Source organism: Chiloscyllium plagiosum, unplaced genomic scaffold (genome assembly GCF_037043375.1).
Source record: "Chiloscyllium plagiosum isolate Xiang-an unplaced genomic scaffold, Cpla_swu_hap1 HiC_scaffold_44, whole genome shotgun sequence".
NCBI classification, from domain to species: domain Eukaryota; kingdom Metazoa; phylum Chordata; class Chondrichthyes; order Orectolobiformes; family Hemiscylliidae; genus Chiloscyllium; species Chiloscyllium plagiosum.
The window spans coordinates 25553498-25576782 of NW_028270182.1; the positions used below are offsets into that span (position 1 = coordinate 25553498).

General features: G+C 44.1%; 1 long non-coding RNA gene across 1 annotated transcript in view; it reads left to right on the forward strand.

Annotated features, from left to right (window-relative positions):
• Window positions 1-23285, forward strand: part of LOC148137368 (uncharacterized) — a 138020-nt gene that overhangs the window by 43955 nt on the left and 70780 nt on the right. The window contains exons 5-6 of the long non-coding RNA XR_015754331.1: window positions 7189-7323; window positions 20266-20400. This is a non-coding gene — a long non-coding RNA (uncharacterized LOC148137368). The remainder of the gene's footprint in view (window positions 1-7188; window positions 7324-20265; window positions 20401-23285) is intronic.

The following is a 23285-nucleotide window of genomic DNA, read 5'->3' on the forward strand; positions in this document are numbered from 1 at the left end:
GCGACTCCACTTTCAAGGAACTATGAACCTGCTTTCCAAGGTCTCTTTGTTCAGCAACACTCCCTACAACCTTACCATTAAATGTATAAGTCCTGCTAAGATTTGCTTTCCCAAAATGTAGCACCTCGCATTTATCTGAATTAAACTCCATCTGCCAGTTCTCAGCCCATAGGCCCATCTGGTCCAGATCCTGTTGTAATCTGAGGTAACCCTCTTCGCTGTCCACTGCACCTCCAATTTTGGTGTCATCTGCAAACTTACTAACTGTACCTCTTATGCTCGCATTCAAATAATTTATGTAAATGACAAAAAGTAGAGGGCCCAGCACTGATTCTTGTGGCACTCCACTGGTCACAGGCCTCCAGTCTGAAAAACAACCCTCCACCACCACCCTCTGTCTTCTACCTTTGAGCCAGTTCTGTATCCAAATGGCTACTTCTCCCTGTATTCCGTGAGACCGAACCTTGCTAATCAGTCTCCCATGGGGAACCTTGTTGAACGCCTTACTGAAGGCCATATGGATCACATCTACTGCTCTGCACTCGTCAATACTTCTTCAAAAAACTCAATCAAATTTGTGAGACTGGAGTTCCCACCGACTAGCCCGAATCAGTCTTTGCCTTTCGAAACGCATGAACATCCTGTCCCTCAGGATTCCCTTGAACAACTTGCCCACCACCGAGGTCAGTCTCACCGGTCTACAGTTCCCTGGCTTGTCTTTCCCGCCCTTCTTAAATAGTGGCACCACGTTTGCCAACATCCAGTCTTCCGGCACCTCACCTGTGACTATCGATGGTACAAATATCTCAACAAGAGGCCCAGCAATCACTTCTCGAGCTTCCCACAGAGTTCTCGGGTACACCTGATCAGGTCCTGGGGATTTATCCACCTTGAAGTGTTTCAAGACATCCAGCACTTGCTGCACTATAATCTGGACATTTTGCAAGATGTCACCATCTATTTCCCTACAGTTTATATGGAAGATATAAACTGTAGGGAAATACTGCAAATGTAAATACTGATGCAAAATATTCAATTAGTATCTCCCCCATTTTCTGTGACTCCACACAAAGGCCGCCTTGCTGATCTTTGAGGGGCCCTATTCTCTCCCTAGTTACCCTTTTGTCCTTAATATATTTGTAAAACCCCTTTGGATTCTTCTTAATTCTATTTACCAAAGCTATCTCATGTTCCTGTTTTGCCCTCCTGATTTCCCTCTTAAGTATACTCCGACTTTCTTTATACTTTTCTAAGGATTCACTCGATCTGTCCTGTCTGTACCTGACATATGCTTCCTTCTTTTGCTGAATCAAACCCTCAATTTCTTTAGTCAGCCAGCATTCCCTATACCTACCAGCCTTCCCTTTCACCCTGACGGGAGTATATTTTCTCTGGATTTTTGTTATCTCACTTCTGAAGACTTCCCATTTTCCAACCATCCCTTTCCCTGCGAACATTTGCCTCCAATCAGCTTTTGAAAGTTCTTGCCTAATACTGTCAAAATTGGCCTTTCTCCAATTTAGAACTTCAACTTTTAGAGCTGGTCTATCCTTTTCCATCACTATTTTAAAACAAATAGAATTATGGTCGCTGGTCGCAAAGTGCTCCCCCACTGACAACTCAGTCACCTGCCCAGCCTTATTTCCCAAGAGTAGGTCAAGTTTTGCCACTTCTGTAGTAGGTACATCCACATACTGAGTTAGAAAATTGTCTTGTACACACTTAAGAAATTCCTCTCCATCTAAACCTTTAACACTATGGCAGTCCCAGTTGATGTTTGAAAAGTTAAAATCCCCTACCATAACTACCCTATTATTCTGACAGATTGCTGAGATCTCCTTTCTTATTTGTTTCTCAATTTCCCTTTGACTGTTGGGGGGGACTATAATACAATTCTAATAAGGTGATCATCCCTTTCTTATTTCTCAGTTCTACCCAACTACCTTCCCTGGATGTATTCCGAGAATATCCTCCCTCAGCACAGCTGTAATGCTATCCCTTTTCAAAAATGCTACTACCCCTCCTCTTTTGCCTCCCTTTCTATCCTTCCTGTAGCATTTGTATCCTGGAACATTAAGCTGCCAGTCCTGCCCATCACTGAGTCATGTTTCTGTAATTGCTACGAGATCCCAGTCCCATGTTCCTAACCATGCCCTGAGTTCATCTGCCTCCCCTGTTAGGCCCCTTGCATTGAAATAAACGCAGTTTAATTTATTAGTCCTACCTTGTCCCTGCCTGCCCTGACTGTTTGACTCACTTCTGTTCTCAGCTGTACCGCCTCAGATTGATCTCTTTCCTCACTATCTCCCTGGGTCCCACCCACCCCCCCACCTTAATAGTTTAAATCCTCCCAAGCAGTTCTAGCAAATTTCCCTGCCAGTATATTAGTCCCCTTTCAATTTAGGTGCAATCCGTCCTTCTTGTACAGGTCACCTCTACCCCAAAAGAGATTGCAGTGATTCAAAAATGTGAATCATTCTCCCATACACCAGCTCCTGAGCCATGCATTCATCAACTCTATCCTCCTATTCCTGCCCTCACTAGCTCGTAGCACTGGGAGTAATCCAAATATTACTAACCTTGAGGACCTCCTTTTTAAATTTCTACCTAATCTCCCTTCAGAGTCTCAACCTTTTCCCTTCCTATGTCGTTGGTTCCAATGTGGACATTGACCTCCTGCTGGCCGCTCTCCCCCGTGAGAACATTCTGCACCCTCTCTGAGACATCCTTGATCCTGGCACCAGGGAAACAGCACACATTCTGCTTTTCCTCTGCTGGCCACAGAAACGTCTGTCTGTACCTCTGACTACAGAATCCCCTAACATAATTGATCTCTTGGAAGCTGACGTACCCCTCATTGCATTAGAGCCAGTCTCAATACCAGAAACTTGACTGTTTGTGCTACGTTCCCTTGAGAATCCATCACCCCCTACATTTTCCAAAACAGCATACCTGTTTGAAATGAGTATATCCACAAAAGACTCTTGCTCTAGCTGCCTTCCTCTCTTATCCTTCCTGTAGTTAACCCATCTATGTGACTGTATGTGAGTCTTCCCCCCCCCCCCCCCTTTCTATAACTGCCAACCATCACATCCTGTTGCTGTTGCAAATTCCTCATCGCTTCTATCTGTCTCTCCAACCGATCCACTCGATCTGAAAAGATTCGCATCCAACAGCATTTGTGGCAGATATAATCCGCAGTAACCCTTAAACTCTCTTTATACTCCCACATCTGACAAGAAGTACATATCACTGCAAAGGCCATTTTTGCTCCTTCACAATCTACAGACCCAGAAAATAACACCGTCTTATTCCCCCACAAACACTGCCTCGGTTAAATTAATAGCTATGGCTTATATTTTAAGTTTAATCAAGAGACTTATCTCCAAAAATATGTAATCAAGAAAGAATGCACTGTACCCACTAGTGCAGCCTTTCTCTTGGACAGACTTAAAACAACAATTAATTCAATTAATTTATCTGATTCTGCGCTGTGGACTTCGCCCAACATTTCCTCCATGATTAGATGTGAATTTCACTGTTTGTTAATTTTCCCAGATGCACTCCGATGTCCAGCGATACACGAATTCAAACAGCAAAAGGGGTAGCTGTGCAGGTTCTCTCTCTCTCTCGCTCTCTCTCTCTCTCTCTCTTTCTCTCTCTTTTTCTCTTTTTCTCTTTTTCTCTCTCTCTTTCTCTCTCTCTCTCTTTCGCTCTCTCTCTTTCCCCCCCCCCCTCCTTTCTCTCCCCTGCAATATCCTCACCAAGTGCTTCCTTTGTCTGCTCTTCTCCCTTTTAAACTGCTGTTGTTTTGACTTTATTTTCCAAAGTTCCAAAACAATGCAACAGCATATAAAACAGTAACTGCTGCTCCAGGATTTCAAGGAAATCACCTCCACCACCTAAAATACCTCAAAAAAAGGAGCAGCTCTTAGAGCCAGCACTTTTGTTCCCATCCTCCATCTTGGATTAGGATAAAAGGTTGGCATGGCATCATGGCCGAAGGGTCTTCTGTTGTTCTGTTCTGTGTTCTACGTTCCGTGTGGTAAACTGGGTAATAAGCCCAGAGATGGAAATGTGTTGCTGGAAAAGCTCAGCAGGTCAGGCAGCATCTAGGGAACAGGAGAATCGACGTTTCGGGCATTAGCCCTTCTTCAGGAATCCTGAAGAAGGGCTAATGCCCGAAACGTCGATTCTCCTGTTCCCTAGATGCTGCCTGACCTGCTGCGCTTTTCCAGCAACACATTTCCATCTCTGATCTCCAGCATCTGCAGACCTCACTTTCTCCTAATAAGCCCAGATCATTGTAAAAGGATATGGCATTCAGGAGGAGCAAGTGAACTGGATACACAATTGGCTTGATGATAGGAGACAGAGGGTGATGGGAGGCAGTTGTTTTTCTGACTGGAGACATATGACCAGCGTTGCAGTGGGTCCCATGTAGTTTGTCATTTGGATAAATGGTTTGGATTGGAATATTGGTTTCCTGGTGACACTGGGTGACACTGAAATTGGTGGTAAAGTGGACAGTGAAGAAGGTTATCTGTGATACAACAGGATGAACAGTACTGCTGGGGTAGTGGGCGAAAGAATAGCAGATGGAGTTTAATTAGATTCAATGTGAGGTGTTCCATTTTGGTGAAACAAACCAGGGTGGGACTTGTCCAGTTAATGTTCTGTCCCTGGGTAGTGTTGTCAGTCAGAGACCCCGGGCATGCAGGTACCCAGTTAATTGAAAGTGGTGTCACAGGTAGACAGGCTGGTGAAGCAGACATTTGGGATGATTACCCTCATTGGTCAGAGCATTGAGAGTAGGAGTTGAGATGTCATGGTGTGGCCACAGTGAAACCATTGTTGATCAGTAGGAAGAATTGATCTAGTTCACTTACCTCCTTTAATCTAGAACATCTGACATTCTAACATGGCTGACATATGAACCTAGACCCACAACAGTATGGCTGACTCTGAGCGACCCTCTGGATAATTAGCAGAAGGGCAATGATTCCTGGCTCAGTGACATCCTCATCCCATGAATGAATAAATGAAAGTTACACACCTGCCTTTCCTACCTGTACAAACCCCTCCCTCTGCAGCAATCTTTACTGGCTTTGTAACACCGTTCAGACCCTGACCACTCTCTGTAACACTCTCACCACCTCCAGCATTGTCACCTCTCCCTATTCCTGTCGTGTCAATGATTCCCCTTCCCACTGCACTCCTCCTGCCAGCAGACCCTCTGCAATCCCTTTAAAACTTACTCCTAAAACACTCTCTCACTTCAGGATTTTAAGTAATTTTTGGTGATCTTCTCGGCCTGATAATCTAATATGATCCATTTTGTCCTGAGTGAGGGACAGGTGGGGATTTTTTGCTGAGGTTTGTCTGTTCCTTTTGTTAAATGTTTTACACTGTTTCTTCAAATGTTTTCTACTGTTCATTTACAGACACATGTTTCAGTCTGTTTAGCCTGTTTACCTTGGTCAGTTCTCCTCTCAAACTCATGTCATTGGCTATTTTTGTTTCCACTTGTAGCTTGTCCTTTCTGTGAGTCACTTTAAAACTTTTTATTTCTTTAAACGACACTTTATCAAAATATCCCAGAGGATCTTTCTGTGTGATATTACTCATTCACTAAGTTTCATCAGAAATCGGTCGGTCTGAGGTAGTTATGCCCCTAGCCAGTTGCAGAATATGTTATTCAAAGATACACAGAAAAAAGATCTCCGCACTCCCTTCCAATATCATTGTTATCATTGCGATTATCTCAGATTACATGAATATTGAAGTTTCCCAAAATTATCATAATGTGTTTATTTTTAAAAATTCCAATTGATTCCTGTTTAATGCAGTGATGAGCAATGAAATGCTGTTCGGTGGCTAAAACTGTTCTGCTTCTTGTGTCCTTGGCAACTAGTAGCCAGAATTTACATTCAGACACGCTCTACTTCATGATCTGCGGCCAAATGCTTTCACTGTAATGTCTTTGTTATCCATTACTGTTAAAGTTGTCCATTTGCCTGAATTTGCACAAGATTGTGACCATTGAATATTTGTGTTCGCCCTGTAACCACATCTCTCTGGTGTCAAAGTCTCATTTATCTCTGTGTCACAAATCCATCTACCTTATTGAAGAGACTTTGTGCATTTGACAAAAACACATAATTTACTTTTCCCCACAATTCCCTGTCACAGCCCAAGTCGCTGATTTGCCACTTTAGTCCAGCTTTGTCCTATCCTGTTCTTTTCTGATTGTTTTCAGCCACATTGCCACGCTGCTCCAATGCTTCACCTTTTCTCTTTCGATTTGGAAAGCTCCTTTCACCTAACCCCGTCCCTGCATCCTGTCTGTCAATTTATAGCCCTGTCCATAAACCTACCAACATGATTGGCCAGGACACTGGTCGCAGCACAGTTCCATTGGGACCATCCTAATGGATTATATTTTAAATCAGGTATGGGATTTTGGTGTCTCTGGCTGACCAGCCTTTCTTGCCCAGCCCTAGCTGCCCTTGAACTGAGTAGCTTGCTCGGCCATTTCAGAGGGTAATTGAGAGGCAAACACTTTGCTGTGGGTATGTGGTGCAGACTACGTGAGGATGAGCAGATGTCCTTCTCAAAAGGACAAGTGTTTGGGCTTTTTTTTGTACATCAGCAATGGTTTCATACGTATTTATGGATTGTTAATTACCATTTTTAAAAAAAATGTTGATTTCAAATTTCTCCATTTCTGATGGTGGGATTTAAACCTGCCACCCCTGAACATTATCTGAGGTTTGGCATACATGCTCTCGCAATAATACCACTAGGCGATCACTTCGCCTGCTCAGTCGTTGCTCATCCCTGAGCACTGATACATCATGAAGTGCATCATGAAGCTAAACCCGTTCTTCTACACACTCGTTTGATCCTGAAATTATTCTGAACTCTGTTGATATCACTCATATCTCTCCATGTGGTCTCCCTCACTGTGTGCATCTAATTGCTGCCTCTGTCAGCGTCTCTCACTCTTGCAGCTACTCCAGATCTTGAGCCAACTGAATTCTCCACTCCAGAGGGACACAGCAGCACAGGCCAGGGATGGAGACTGGGATTTTCCAGATATCTGTGGGACACAGTATCATTCTCCCTGTGTAACCCTCACTGCATCAGTCTAATTTCCCATTCTGTCTATTTCTCTGTCTCCTGTAGGTACTCAGGAAGGTCCTGACTCAGTAGACTTCCCAACTGCTAGGTGTCTCGTCCATCACCACATTGAAGACGGTTTGTCAGCCAGAGAGACAAAGGGCAGGGAGATCTGGAGCCTTCAATAAATCCTGCAGTGAGGTAAGATCACTCACAGTACACACAGCAGAGAACAATGAGAGGGCTCCAAACATTGGCTAACAAGACATGACATGGATACAGTGCTGGAGAAGAGCACAGTACAGACACACCCCAGGCTCAATCACCGCCCCTAATGTAACTCACTTTGTACTAAGATAGCATCGGGAATTTACAGTTATCAATCCAGACCTGTGCTGTCTAAGTGAGCATCAGTATAACAAAGGGGACAACAGGCCTCCCACGTGAGGGTGGGACTGCTGCCTGGGATCTTTCTGTTCTGCGCTCCCTCTCCAAAACTGTATCTATGGCATGTCTCATTGACCAGTGTCTTCAAAAATGTGTAACTCCTACATCAGTTCCAGTCCCTGTAACCTCCTCCCTTCCCTTTCTTCCCTCCACATATTTGAAATGTTCTGCATACCAGCCTACCAGCCCTATCGCTGTAACTTGCTTCAGTGTCTATAACATGCCTTATCTCGGTCGTCTCCTCCTCCAATAACTGGAGACAGAGGCATGCAGCACGGAAACAGAACTTTCGGTCCGACTAGTCCGTGCTGACCAGGTTTACCAAACTGAATGATTCGCTTTTGCCTGTGTTTGGCCCGTATCTGTTCAAACCTTCTCCTCTCCATGTACCTACCCTAATGTCTTTTCCATGTTGTAATTGTTCTTGTTTCTCCTTGTGACCCTGGCAGTTCATTTCGACTATGCACCATCCTCTGTGGATAATGTTGCCCCTTAGCTCCCTCTTTAAATCCTTGCTCTCTCACCTCCAGTTTATACCCTCTAGCTTTGGACTCACATACCCTTGGCTATTCTCCTATCTCAGGGCCCGCAAGATTTTGAAAACATTGATAAGGTCACCCCATAGCCTCCTCTGCCTAAGGGAAATATTTAGGACATTGTTACAAATATCTCAACTCATATCAAAGTGCTGGCCAGTGACGGCAAATGTGCCAAATGCCGCTTTCACCACCCTGTCCCCATGTGAAGCCACTTCCAAGGAACAATGTAACTGCAGCCCTTGGTCTCTCTGTTAGACAACACTGCCCAGGGCCCTGCCATTAACTGTGTTAGTCCTCCCTGGTTTGACTTAACAAAATCTACCATCTGAATTCAACTCCATCTTTCATTCCTTGGTCCACTGGCTCAGTTGGTGTTCACTGTCCAGTATAACATTAATTTGATCATTCACAAAATTACTAACAATGACTCCTATATTCTCAACCAAATCGTTTATGTAGATGATGCACATCAGTGGACTCAGCCTCGGTCCTTATACTACATTGCTGGTCACAGGCCTCTAGTCTGAACAACAACCCTCTCCCACTACCCTCTGTCTCCTACTGTCAAGCCAATTACGTATCCAGTTGGCTAGCTCTCCCTGATCCTATGTGGTCGAAACTTACCAACAAGTATATCATGCTAAATCCTGTCAAAGGCTCTGCTGACATTGGTGTGGACAATGTATGGTCACCACTTCAAAAAAGCAATCAAATTAGAGAGACCTGACTTTGGACGCACAAAACTGTGCTGACTGTCTTTCATCAATCCTTGCCTTTCCAAATGAATGTAACTCCAGTCTGGCAGAATCACTTCCACAATTTACCCATCACTGAAATCTGGCTAATTGGTGTTTAGTTCCATGGCTTTCCATTGCAGCCTTTCTTAAATAATGGAACAAAACCATATTCCTGTCATAGTTGTACAACATGGAAACTGACCCTTCAGTTGGTACCAACCATAATCTCAAACTAAACTCAACCCAGCTGCCTGTTTCTGGCCCATATCCCTCTAAACCTTCCCTCTTCCCGTACTTAAACAAATGTCTTTTAAACATTGTAATTGTACCCACATCCACCCCTTCATCAGGAAGTACGTTCCACACTTCTCCCACCCTCTATGTAACAATTTGCCGCGCGTCTTTTTTTGAACATCTCTCTCCTCTAACCTTAACAGTGTGGCCCCTCCTCTTGCGACTCTCCGATCCTGCAGAAAAGGCAACTACCGTTAACTCTATCTATATCCCTCTCTTTTTCATAAACTTCCATAAGGTCATCTCTCAACCTTCAGGCTCCAGTGAAAAAAGACTCAGCCTGTCCAGCCATTTTCCAGAACTCAAGCTTTCCAAACCCAAGATGTCCTAGTAAATCTCTTCTGAACCCCTTGCAGGTTAATAATATCCTCCCTATAACTGGACGACCAGAACTGGACAGAGTATTGCAGAAGAGGCCTCAATGTCCGTCCAATCTCAACATGACGTCCCAAATCCTACACTCAATGGACTGAGCAATAGTCAGGCATGCCAAGCACTGTCTTATTCATCCTGTGATGCAACCTTCAAGAATTATGTAGCTGAACCTGGAGTTCCCTCTGCTCTAAAACACTAACCGAGGCCCGAACATTAATTGTATAAGCTATACCCTTGTTTGTTTTACCAAGTGCATTACCTCACATTTATTCAGATTGAATTCCATCTGCAGTTTTTCAGCCCATTCACCTACATCGTCAAGATCCCTTTGTAATGTTAGCAAACCTCCTTTTCTGCCCACTATTCCACCCTCTAGCCTTCCAGCACATCACACATGGCTGTCAATGGTACAAATATCTTTGCTAGGGGCCCCACAATTTCTTCCCTACCATCCCACAATGTCCTGTGATACACTTAATCAGGTCCTTGGTCTTTCCATACCTTTGTGTTTTAAAACCTCCAGCACCACCTCTTCTATAACATGCACTCTTTTAAAGTCATAGAGGTGTACAGCAGGGAACCAGACCCTTCGGTCCAACTGATATGCTGACCAGAAGATCTAAATAAATCCAACTCATTTACCAGCATTTGGCCCATGTACCTCATAACCTTTGTCTTTCATATACCCATCCAGATACCTATTAAATGTTGTCATAGCATCAGTATCTGTTACTTTCTCTCTCAGCCCATTCCATACACATATCACCATGTGCATGAAAAAGCTGTTCCTTCATTCCCTTTACAACCTTTCCCCTCTAAACTTAAGCTTATGCCCTCTACGGTTGGACTACACAATCCCTTGGAAAAATACCTGAATGTTTACCAAATCCGTGCCCCTCATGTTTATATAAACCTCTGTCAGGTCACCCCTCAGTCTCCGATGCTCCAGTGACAGTATTCACCAACAACCCGGGCAATATCTTGTTAATCTTTTCTGAGCACTTTCAAGTTTCACAGTATCATTCCTATAGCAGGGAGACTGGAATTGCAGAGAACTCCAATTGCGGTCTAATGTATTGCTCTTATTCCCTGAGTTCCCCAGTCTTTGTCCACAGTAAGTTCTGGAGGGAAAAAGTTGTTGAGGGTCTTAGTAAATATCCTGCAGTTTCAATCATCAATTGCCTCATAGGCCTTTAAGGGCACCTATTTTGTCCTGAGTTACCCATTTACTTTAAATATATATATAAAATGACTTTTGGATTTTCTTTCTCCTTCTCTGCTGAGGCTATTTCATGTCCCCTTTCTACAGTCCTGATTTCCAAAGTATATTCCTACAGCCCCTGTGATCCTCAGGGATTCCCTTGGTCCAGCTGGCTATACCTGACATGTGCCCCCTTTTCCTTGACCAGACCCTCAATAGACAGCCAGTGTTTCCGAGTGCTGTCAACATTGACCTGCACACAAACAGGAACATGCTGGCGCTGAATGCTCACTTTATCTCACTTTTAAAATATTCTCACTAGCCAGACTTCCCTTTCGCTGCAAATAGACTCCCCAGTCACCCTTTGAAAGTTCCTGGCTGATACGATCAAGATTGGGCTGGCTCCATTTTATAACTTGAACTTGTGGACCAGGCCTGTCCTTTTCCATCGCTGTTTTCAAAACTAATAGAACTGTGGTCGCTTTGGGAAAATCTTTTCCCACTAACACCTCAGTCCCTTTCCCTACCTTATTCCCGAAGGGGAAGTCAGGTTTTGCCCATTTCATTTTTCAGGCCATTTACATATTGATTGGGAGTTTTCTGGAACTCAATTCCCAAATTCCTCCCTTGCAAACACTGAACACTGTCAGTCCCAGCCTCAGTTTGGAAAGTTTAAAAACCCCTATCATAACAGCCCTATTATTATGATTGATATTTGAGATCTCCCCACACATTTGTCCCTCAGTCTGCCACGGATTATTCGGGGTCAGCAGTACAATCGTGTCGGTACAAAAGTGATGGCCCATTCTTATTTCTCATTTCCACTAACATAGCTTCACTGGGCGATACCACAGGAATATCCTCTCTAAGTACTGCTAGGATGATTCTTGCAATCAAAACCCACCACGACACGTCCTCTCTTGCCTCCCTTTCGATGCTTCCTGTAGCATCTCTACCTTGAAATAATGAGCTGCCAGCCCTGTCCCTCCCTCATCTGTTTCTGTAATCACTATAATCTCCCTGTCCCATGTTCAAATCCATGTCCTGAGTTCATTTTCCTTAGCTGTCAGGCCCCTTGCAATGAAATAAATGCAGTTTAATCATCAGTTTCCCCCCATTCCCTGTTATGTTCTTGCCTGCATTGTCTGTTGAAATTGCTGTCTTTAACTTGTGTACCAGCCTCAATTTTCTTTCCTCCCTCTGACTGTTTCAGGTCCAACACCCTGCCAGACTAGTTTATATCATCTCAAGCAGCTCTAACAATTCGTCACAACAGGATATGTGCCCCCCTCCCGCTCCCAGTTCAGGTGCCTTCCTCCACTCTGTCTCACTGTGTTTACACCTACAGGATCTATGGATTTGTCCCCTCGGGTCCCTGTGTTCCTCAGTACTCTGCAAAAACCAACCATTCATTATGTCTGTCCTTCGCTTATCATCCTCCCATAAGGTATGACCTCACATTGTTCAGAACTAAACTCTGCTCAGATTATCATCTGATCGTCATCAGACTGTAGCAAGAGACCATCCCCCTCACTGTGAACAACATATTCATCTTTCATGTCATTTGCAAACCTGCAAATAATTTCATAGAACATAGAAGAATACAGCGCAGTACAGGCCCTTCGGCCCTCGATGTTGCGCCGATCCAAGCCCACCTAACCTACACTAGCCCACTATCCTCCATATGCCTATCCAATGCCCGCTTAAATGCCCATAATGAGGAGAGTCCACCACTGCTACTGGCAGGGCATTCCATGAACTCACGACTCGCTGAGTAAAGAACCTAACCCTAACATCTGTCCTATACCAACCCCCCCTTAATTTAAAGCTATGCCCCCTTGTAATAGCTGACTCCATACGTGGAAAAAGATTCTCACTGTCGACCCTATCTAAACCCCTAATCATCTTGTACACATCTATCAAGTCACCCCTAAACCTTCTTTTCTCCAATGAAAACAACCCAAGTGCCTCAGCCTTTCCTCATACGATCTTCCTACCATACCAGGCAACATCCTGGTAAACCTCCTCTGCACCCGTTCCAGTGCCTCCACATCCTTCCTATAGTATGGCGACCAAAACTGCACACAATACTCCAGATGCGGCCGCACCAGAGTCTTATACAACTGCAACATGACCTCAGTACTCCGGAACTCAATTCCTCTACCAATAAAAGCCAGTACGCCATATGCCTTCTTCACCGCACTATTTACCTGGGTGGCAACTTTCAAAGATCTGTGTACATGGACACCAAGATCCCTCTGCTCATCCACACTACCAAGTATCCGACCATTAGCCCAGTACCTCATCTTTTTGTTACTCTTACCAAAGTGAATCACCTCACACTTAGCTACATTAAACTCCATTTGCCACCTTTCTGCCCAGTTCTGCAGCTTATCTATATCCCGCTGTAACCTGCCACATCCTTCCTCACTGTCTACAACTCCTCCGACTTTCGTATCATCCGCAAATTTGCTCACCCAACCTTCTAACCCCTCCTCCAGGTCAATGGTCCCAAAACAGATCCTTGCGGAACACCGCTAGTGACGGCACTCCAAGATGAACCTTTGCCATCAACTACTACCCTCTGTCTTCTTCCAGCCAGCCAACTCCTAATCCAAGCCTCCAACTCACCCTCCATGCCATACCTCCGTATTTTTTGCAGTAGTTTACCATGGGGAACCTTATCAAACGCCTTACTAAAATCCATATACACCATATCTACCACTTTCCCCTCATCCACCTCCTTAGTCACCTTCTCAAAGAATTCAATAAGGTTTGTGAGGCACGACCTGCCCTTCACAAAACCATGCTGACTATCCTTGATCACATTATTCCTATCCAGATGTTCATAAATCCTGTCCCTTACAATTCTCTCTAAGATTTTGCCCACAACAGAAGTGAGACTCACCGGCCTATAGTTACTAGGGTTATCCCTACTCCCCTTCTTGAACAAGGGAACCACATTTGCTAGCCTCCAATCTTCTGGCACTACTCCTGTAGTCAACGAGGACATAAAAATCAAGGCCAATGGCTCTGCAATCTCCTCCCTTGCTTCCCAGAGAATCCTAGGATAAATGCCATCAGGCCCTGGGGACTTATCTATTTTCACCCTTTCCAGAATTTCCAACACCTCTTCTCTACATACCTCAAAGCCATCCATTCTACTTAATTGTGACTCAGTATTCACATTGACAACAATGTCCTGTTCCTGATTGAATACTGAAGAAAAGTATTCATTCAGTGACTCCCCAATCTCTTCAGCCTCCACACGCAACTTCCCACTACTATCCTTGACTGGACCTATTCCTACCCTAGTCATTCTTTTATTTCTGACATACCTATAGAAAGCCTTAGGGTTTTCCCTAATCCTAACAACTAAGGACCTTTCATGTCCCCTCCTTGCTGCTCTTAGCTCTCTCTTCAGGTCCTTCCTGGCTACCTTATAACTCTCAATCGCCCCAGTTGAACCTTCACGCCTCATCTTTACATAGGCCGCCCTCTTCCATTTAACAAGGGATTCCAATTCCTTATTAAACCACGGCTCCCTCACACGACCCTTTCCTCCCTGCCTGACGGGTACATACTTATCAAGGACACTCAATAGTTGTTCCTTGAACAAGCTCCACATATCAATTACGACCTTGCCTTGAAGCTTACTTTTCCAAGCCACACATCCTAAGTCATGCCTCACCGCATCATAATTTCCCTGCCCCCAGCTATAACTCTTGCCCTGTAGTGCACACTTATCCCTCTCCATCACATCTTTTGCTTTCACCTCGAAGTTATTATTCCACAGACTAACCAGCAATGGTCCCTGCACAGATCCCTGTGGTACACCCGCTGGTGAAAGAAAATCCAAGATGAAGATGTTTATCCACGAAGTTTGTATCCAATTTACCAACATGCGGATCTTCCCTTTTGGACCAGCCTTCCTTGTGAGACCTTGTCAAAGCCTTATTCAGGTCCACGTAAACCACATCATCTGAACTGCCCTCCTCAATATTTTGAGAGACCATTGAAAAAAATGCAACTGAATTCCTCAGACAGTATCTTCCTCTGCCAAATCAATGATGACTCAGCCGAGTTGATCCCTGTCTTTTCAAGTGCTAATTCATTTTCAGAATTGTTCCCAATAATTTCCCTCCCCCTGCTGTCAGACTTTCTGCTCTGGAATTACGTGGCCTATCCCTGCTGCCCTTCTTGAATAAAGGAACCACATTAGCGATCCTCCAGTCATTCGACACTTCACCTGTGGCCAGCAAAGTATTAAATATATCCACCACGGCCCCAGCAATCTCCTCCCTTACCTCCCATAGCAGCCTGCCATACATTTCATTGGGCACTGGGGATTGCTCCACCTTTATGCCTGTGAAGACATTTAATAGTTGCTCCTTATTGGTGTTAACATGTTCTGGAACCTCACCATCCCAACTGAAATCCCCGGCTACAATGCCTTTCTCCTGTGTGAATACAGATGGGAAGTATTCATTGAAGACCTCACCTACTTCCTCTGGCTCAATGCACAGATTATCCCTTTGGTTTCTAACAGGTGCAATTCTTTAACTGGCGATCTTCTTCCTCTAACTACACTCATAAAATACCTAATGGCCTTTCCTTAACAGTATCTGCCAAGGATAATTCATGCCTATTGTTGCCCCTCATTTTTAAGCCCCCCCCCACCTTGCATACACTATACTTTTGAAGGGCTTCCCCTGTTTATATCACACTGTACCTACTTTATCCAGCTCACGATATCGCTTGACCAGTATTCACTGGAGTTACTGCCTTTGTCATTCACTCTTCTGGGAGCACACTGGCCCTGAATCTTCACTGTATCACTTTAGCTTTCTTCTTTTATCCGGATATGAACCCAACTGCAAATAGTTCCTCCCAGTCTGTGTTTGCCAGATCCTGTCTCGTTATAATGATAATGCCCAGTGACAGTAATATTCTAATGATTAGGGGGCTTCTCCAAATTTGGCACCTTCACTTCTGCACTATCCTTATCTCTTTCCAAAATGACTTTGAAACTTAGTGTTGTGTCCACTATCCCCAAAGCGCTGCAAAAATCCTTATGTCTGTCATCTTGTCCAGCACCTACAACCCTACTCTGTCTGTAACATCCATCCCTTGCTGACCTGCCCTTCAGCCTCTCCAGCACGTTATCACTGTAACCTTCTGCAGTCCCCACAGCACTTCTCCATCCTTTCATGCAGCGCCTCATTACCTCTAACCATTCAGGAAGTACGGAGGCATGGGATACAGAGAAACCTGTCTGTCTGGATGCAGAATTCCTGGCCCATAGAAGACAGAGGGTGATGATAGATGGAAAGCATTTACCCTGGAGCTCGGTGACCAGTCGTGTTCAGCAGGCATCAGTTCCCGGAACCATGCTCTTTGTGATTTTCATAAATGACTTGGATGTGGGAGTGAAAGAGTTGGTTAGTAAGTTTGCCGATGACACAAACATTGATAGAGTGGTGGATAGTGTGGAGGGCTGATGTAGGTTGCAACGGGGCATTGATATGATGAGGAGTTGAGCTGAGAGGTGGCAGAAAGAGTTCAACCTGGAAAAGTGTGAAGTGATTTATTTTGGAACGTCGAAATTGAATTCCGAATATTGGGTTAAAATAGGATTGTTGGCAGTGTGGAGTAACAGTGGGATGTTTGGTTCCACTTCTAGATCCCTCAAAGTTGCCAACCAAGCTGATAGGGTTGTTAAGAAGTAATACATTGTGTTGGCTTTCATTAGCTGGGGGATTGAGTTTCAGAGCCGTGAGGCTGTGCTACAGCTTTATGGAGCTCTGCTTAGACCACACATCGATATTAAATTCAGTTCTGGTCCTCTCATACAGGGATGTGGAAACTGTGGAGATGGTAAAAAGGAGATTTACCAGGATGTTGCCTGGACTGGAGTGCATGTCTTGTGAAGAAAGGTTGAGGGAGGTAAAGCTTTCCTCACTGGAATGAAGAAGGGTGAGGGGCGACCTGGTCAAGGTGAACAAGGTAATGAGAGGCACAGACAGTGAACAGTGAACGATTTTTTTTCCCATGGCAGAAATGGCTATCAGAAGGGAATATAATATTAAGGTGATTGGAAGAAGGTTAAGGGGAGATTTCAGAGAGTTTGGTTCTCCACACAGAGTGGTGGGTGTGTCGAATGCACTGTAGTGGTGGTAGTAGAGTTGGATACATGAGGGACATTTAATAGACTCTTGGAAAAAGCATATGGATGATAGTGTAAAATGAAATGTATGTTGGTTAGTTTGATCTTAGAGGAGGATAAAAGGTCGGCGTAACATTGAGGGCCGAAGGGCCTTGTTCTGTACTGTTTTATGTTTTACGTTCTGTATGGAAAACTGGGTAATACGTTCTGATCAAGGTAAAAGGATACGGCATCTAGGAGGAGCTAGTCAACTGGATATACAATTTACTTCACGGTAGGAGACAGAGCGTAGTTGGAGACATTTTGTTTTTCTGACTGGAGGTGCAGTCAGTCCATTGTTGTTTGTCATTTGGATAATTGGTTTGGCTGAGAATATTAGTTTCCTGGTAAATACGTTTGTGTGTGGCACTAAAATTGGTGATATACTGAACAGTGAAGAAGGTTAACTATGTAAAAACAGGATGAACAGTACTGCTGGGATAGTGGGCTGAAGAATAGCAGATGGAGTTTAATTAGATAAATGTGACGTGTTCCATTTTGGTGAAACAAACCAGGGTGGGACTTGTACAGTTAATGTTAGGGGCTGGGTAGTGTTGTCAGTCAGTGACCCAGGGATGCAGGTACACAGCTGTTTGAAAGTGGTGTCCCAGGTAGACAGACTGGTGAAGCAGGCATTTGGGATGGTTACCTTCATTTGTCACAGCATTGAGAGCAGGAGTTGGGATGTTATGTTGTGGTGGGCATTGGTGAGGTCACTATAAAAACATTCTTGATCAGTAGGAGAAATACATCTAGTTCACTTACATGCTTTAGGGAAGGACATCTGACATTCTAACCTGGTCTGGCCTACATGTGACTCCAGAGCCACAACAATATGGCTGACTCGGAGCTGCCCTCTGGTTAATTAGCAGTGGGCAATGTATGCTGATTCAGGTAGTGACACTCACAGCCCAAGAATGAATAAACAAAAATACAAATGTCTCTCCCTACCTCTGCAAACCCCTCCATCTGCAGCAATCTCTCTGTAACACTCTCACCACCTCCAGCACCTCACCTCTCCCTGTTCCTATTGTGACATTAAACCCTGACAATGATTTATTTTCCCACTGCCCCCCTCTTGCTAGCAGACAGCCCACAATCCCTCTAACACTTACTGCACAAACACTCTCTCGCTTGAGAATTGTTTGTACTTTTTGGTGATCTTCTAAGCCTGATAATCTAAAATGGTCCATTTTGTCCTGAGTGAGTGACAGCAGGGAATTTCTTGCTGAGGTTTTGTCTGTTTCAATGGAATGTCCTTTTGTTGAGTGTTTTACATCGTTCTTCAAGTGTTTTCAACTGTTCGCTTACAGACACATATTTCAGTCTGTTCATCCTGTTAACTCTTGGTCAGTTTTAGATTAGATTAGATTACTAACAGTGTGGAAACGGGTCCTTCGGCCCAACAAGTCCACACCGACCCGCCGAAGCGTAACCCACCCATACCCATTCCCTTACATTTACCCCTTCACCTAACACTTCGGGCAATTTAGCATGGCCAAATCACATAATTGGCACATTTTTGGATTGTGGGAGGAAACCGGAGCACCCGGAGGAAACCCACGCAGACATGGGGAGAATGTGCAAACTCCACACAGACAGTTACCTGAGGCGGGTTCTCCATTCAAACCTATGTAAATGGGCTATTTTGTTTCCAGTTGTGTCTTGTCCATTCTGTGATTCATGATAAAGCTTTATAACTATTTAAATGTCACTTTATCCCAATTTCCCGGAGGATCTCAGTGTGACATTACTCATTCACTCAGCTTCATCAGACAACAGTTACTGGGATAGTTACGTCCCTCGTCAGTTGCACAATGTGTTATTCAAAGAAACACTGAGGAAAAAACAAAGTTCTTTGAGCTCCTCTTCTCTTGTTAGTGTGATTTTCCCAGATTATGTGAATATTGAAGTTTCCCAAAATTATCACAATGTCTTTGTTAAAAATTCCAATGAGTTCCTATTTAATGCAGTGATGAGCAATGAAATGCTGTTCGGTGGCTAAAACTGTTCTGCTGCTTGTGTCCTTGGCAAGTAGTAGCCAGAATTTACATTCAGACTGACTTTACTTCATGATCTGAGGCCAAATATGTTCTCTGTAATGCCTTTGTTACCCATTTCTGTCAGCGTTACCCAACCTCCTTTCCCATTCTGCCTTAGATCCCGCAAGATTATGAACAATTGAATATTTATGTTCCACCTATTTTTCATCCTGTAACCATGTCTCTCTAGGGTCTAACTACCATTTATCTCTGTGTCACAAATCCATCTACCTTATTGAAGATACTTCGTCCATTCCAAAAAAAAATAATTTACTCTTTCCCATAAACTCCTGTCACAAACCTATTCACTGATGTACAGTTTTAGTTAAACCTTTTCCATCCTGTTCCTGTCTGCTTGACTTCAGTCACATTCCCATGCTGTTCTGATGCTTCACTTTTTATCTTTGGATTTGGAAAGCTTCTTTCACTTGAACCCTGCATCCTTTCTGTCAGTTTAAAGCTCAGTCCATAAACTTGCCAACATAATTACCAGCACTCCATTCTCATCATGGTTCCATTGGGTCCCAGTGCAACAATATTGTTTTTAGTTACTTGTGGGATATGGGTGTCTCTGGCTGACCAGCCTTTCTTGTCCCCCTCCCGAGCCCTAGCTGCCTTTGAGCTGAGTAACTTGTTCGGCCATTTCAGAGGGTAATTGAGAGGCAAACACTTCGATGTGGCTATGTCGTGCAGACCACATGATGATGGGCAGATGTCCTTCTCGAAAGGACCAGTGTCTTTTTGATGAACAAAAATTATTTTGGACATCAGCAATGGTTTCATACTTATTCATGAATTGTTAATTGCAAGTTTTTAAAAAAAAATATTGATTTAAACATCACCCATTTCTGATGGTGGGATTCAAACCTGTCTCCCCTGAACATTAGCTGAGGTTTCGGATACATGCTCTAGCAATAATACCACTCGGCCACCACCTCACCTGCTCACAGGTTGCTCATTCCTGACTAGTTATACCAGTGCAAAATGAAGCAAAACCCGTTCTTCCGAAACAATTGTTTGATACTGACATCTTCCAGCACTCTGGTGATATCACTCAGTCTCTCTCCATGTGGTATCCCTCACTGTGTGGGTCTAATTGCTACCTCTGTTAGTGTCTCTCACTCTTGCAGCTACTCCAGATCCTGAGCCAACTGAATTCCCCACTCCAGAGAGACGCAGCAGAACAGGCCAAGGATGGAGCCTGGGATTTTCCAGATCTGTGTGACTTAGTGCTATTCTCCATGTGTAACCCTCAGTGCATCAGTCTAATTTCCCATTCTGTCTATTTCTCTGTTTCCTGTAGTAATTTAGGGAGTTCCTGACTCAATGGACTTTCCAACTGCTGGGTGTCTCATCCATAACCTCATTGAAGATGGTTAGTCAGCCAGAGAGACAAAGGGCAGGGAGATCTGGAGCCTTCAATAAATCCTGCAGTGAGGTAAGATCACTCACAGTGCATAGAGCGGAGAGCAATGAGAGGGCTCCAAAAATCGGCTAACAAGACATGATATACATACAGTGCTGGAGAGGGAGCACATTATGACACACCCCAGGCTCAATCCCCACCCCTACTATAAGTTCTGTTGTACTACGTCTCACGACTCTGCAACACCGTATCTGTGGCATGTCTTGTGGACCAGTGTCTTCAATAATTTGTAACTCCTATAACAATTCCTGTCTCTGTAACTTCTTCCCTTCCCGATAGTCCCTCCACATATTTGAAATGAACTGCATTCCAGACTACCATCCCTATCGCTGTAACTTGCTTCAGTGTCTATCACATGCCTTACCTCGGTCGTCTCCTCCTCCAATAACTGGAGACAGAGCCAAGCATCACGGAAACGGTTCCTTCGATCCAACTAGTCCATGCTGACCAGAGTACATGAATGAGTCGTGTTTTCCTGCACTTGACCCATATCCCTTCAAACCTTCTCCTCTCAATGTACCTGCCAAATGTCTTTTACATGTTGTGATTGTACTTTTCTCTACCACTTCCCCTGGAAACACATTCCATGCTTGCACCATCCTCTGTGTGAAAAATGTTCTCCTGCAATCTCATCTAAGTCTTTCCTCTCCCATCACATATTTATGCTCTCTAGAACACAGAACATGACATTGCTGGCCTTTCGGCTCTCGATGTTGCGTCGACCTGTGGTACCAATCTGAAGCCCAAGTACTAACACTAGTCCATTCTTGTCCATATGCCTATCCAATGACCGTGTAAATGCCCTTAAAGTCGGTGAGTCCACTACTGTTGCAGGCAATGCATTCCATGGCCCCGACTATTCTGAGTAAAGAACCTACCTCTGGCATCTGCCCCATATCTATTTATTAATATTAGTATCTACCTCAATTTAAAGCTGTCTGCCCTAGTTCTCGGCATCGCCATCCGAAGGAAAAGGCTCTCACTGTCCAACCCATCTAACTCTCTGACTATCTCATATGTCTCAATTAATTGATCTCAAACGTCTTCTCGCGAACAGAAACAGATTCAAGTCCCTCAGCCTTCCTCCTAAGACCTTCACTTCAGACTTGGTAAAATCTTAGTAAGTCTCCTCTGAACCCTTTCCAAATCTTTCACATCCTTCCTGTAATGCGGTGATCTGAACCATAGGCAACACTCCAAATGCGACCGCACCAGTTTTGTACAACTGCAGCATTATCTCATGGTTCTGAAACTCAATCCCTGTACCAATAAAAGCTCACACGCTGAATGTCTTGTTAACAACTCTATCAACCTGGGTGGCAACTTTCAACAATCCATGTAGATGGACACAGTGATCTCTCTGTTCATCTGCACTACCAAGATCTGCTTTACCCACATCCATCTGTTTGGTCACCTTCTCAAATACGTCAATAAGGTTTGTGAGGCATGACCTACCCTTCACAAAACCGTGCTGACTATCCCTCATCAAAGTATTCATCTCCAGATGATTAGAAATGCTAGCCTCTTTTAGAAGCCTTTCCAACACTTTACCCAGAATTGAAGTAAGGCTCACAGGTCTATAATTACCCAGGATTGTCTCTACTTCCCTTCTTAGACAAAGGGACAACATTTGCTATCCTCCAGCCTTCTGGCACAATTCCTGTAGACAATGATGTCATAAAGTTCAAAGCCAAAGTTTCCGCAATCTCTTTCCTGGCTTACCAGCGAATCCAAGGATCAATCCTATCCAGCCCAGAGGACTTACCTAATTTCGCACTTTCCAGAATTGCTAACACTTTTCCTTTTGCAGTTCAATCCCATCTCGTTATGGACCCCACTACACTGGGGTAAAGATGTTGGCTAATCAACATACCTGCACCTTCATGATTTTCTAAACCTTTATAAGGTCACCCCTCCGCCATCTACACCCAATGGAAATGGGAAAGACAATGACACAAATATCCCTGTTTGGGTCCCTGCCAAACTTTGTCACAATTTTCTGGGATACACCTGTTCAGGATCTTGGGATTTCTCTACATTTGTGTTCTAAGACTTCCAGCACCACCTCTTCTGTAATGGGAACTTGTTACAAGCCATCACTGTTTCTTTCCCTTTGATTCCTAGTCGTTGTCCACAGTGCGTTCTGACATGAAATGTTCATTTAGGCCCTCGCCCATCTCCTATGGTTTTACACTTGGATAGCCTCACTCATCTTTAAGGAGCCCTATTGTCTCTCCAGTTGCTTTTTTGTACTTGTGTGCTATAGACAATTATTTGCATTCTCCTTAACCTTATCTGCCAAAGCTATCTCATCCCCAGTTGCAAATGTAACTCCTGTCCCACGGAATCGCTCCCAACAACGTACGCACCACTGGCATCAAACTAATTGGTGTTGATGTCCCTGGCTTTCCCTCGCAGCCTTTCCTAAATACTGGCACAACATTAGACACCCTCCAGGCTTCCAGCTCATCACCCGTGGCTGTCAGTGACAGAAAAATCTCTTTAAGGGACCCCACACCTTCTTCTTGAGCTTCCCACAATATCCTGAGATATACTTGATTAGTTCCCAAGGATTTATCCATTTTATATGCATTTTAGAACCTTCAGTACCTCATGGAAGATATGACTGTTTTTTTCTTTCCTGACCTCCCCAGTCTTCCTCCACAGTAAGTTCAAACGTGAAATTTTTGTTCAGGATCTCGCCGATCTCTTCTGGTTCCACTCATTCATCTTCATGGAGCCATATTCTGCCCCTGTTAATCTTCTGCTGTTAATATATTTGAATAATCTCTTTGGATTTTCCTCAGCCTGATCTGCCAACACGTTTTGTGGTCCCCTTTGGGCCCTCCTGACTTTCCTGTGAAGTGAATTACTCCACCTACAATGTTCTTCAATGG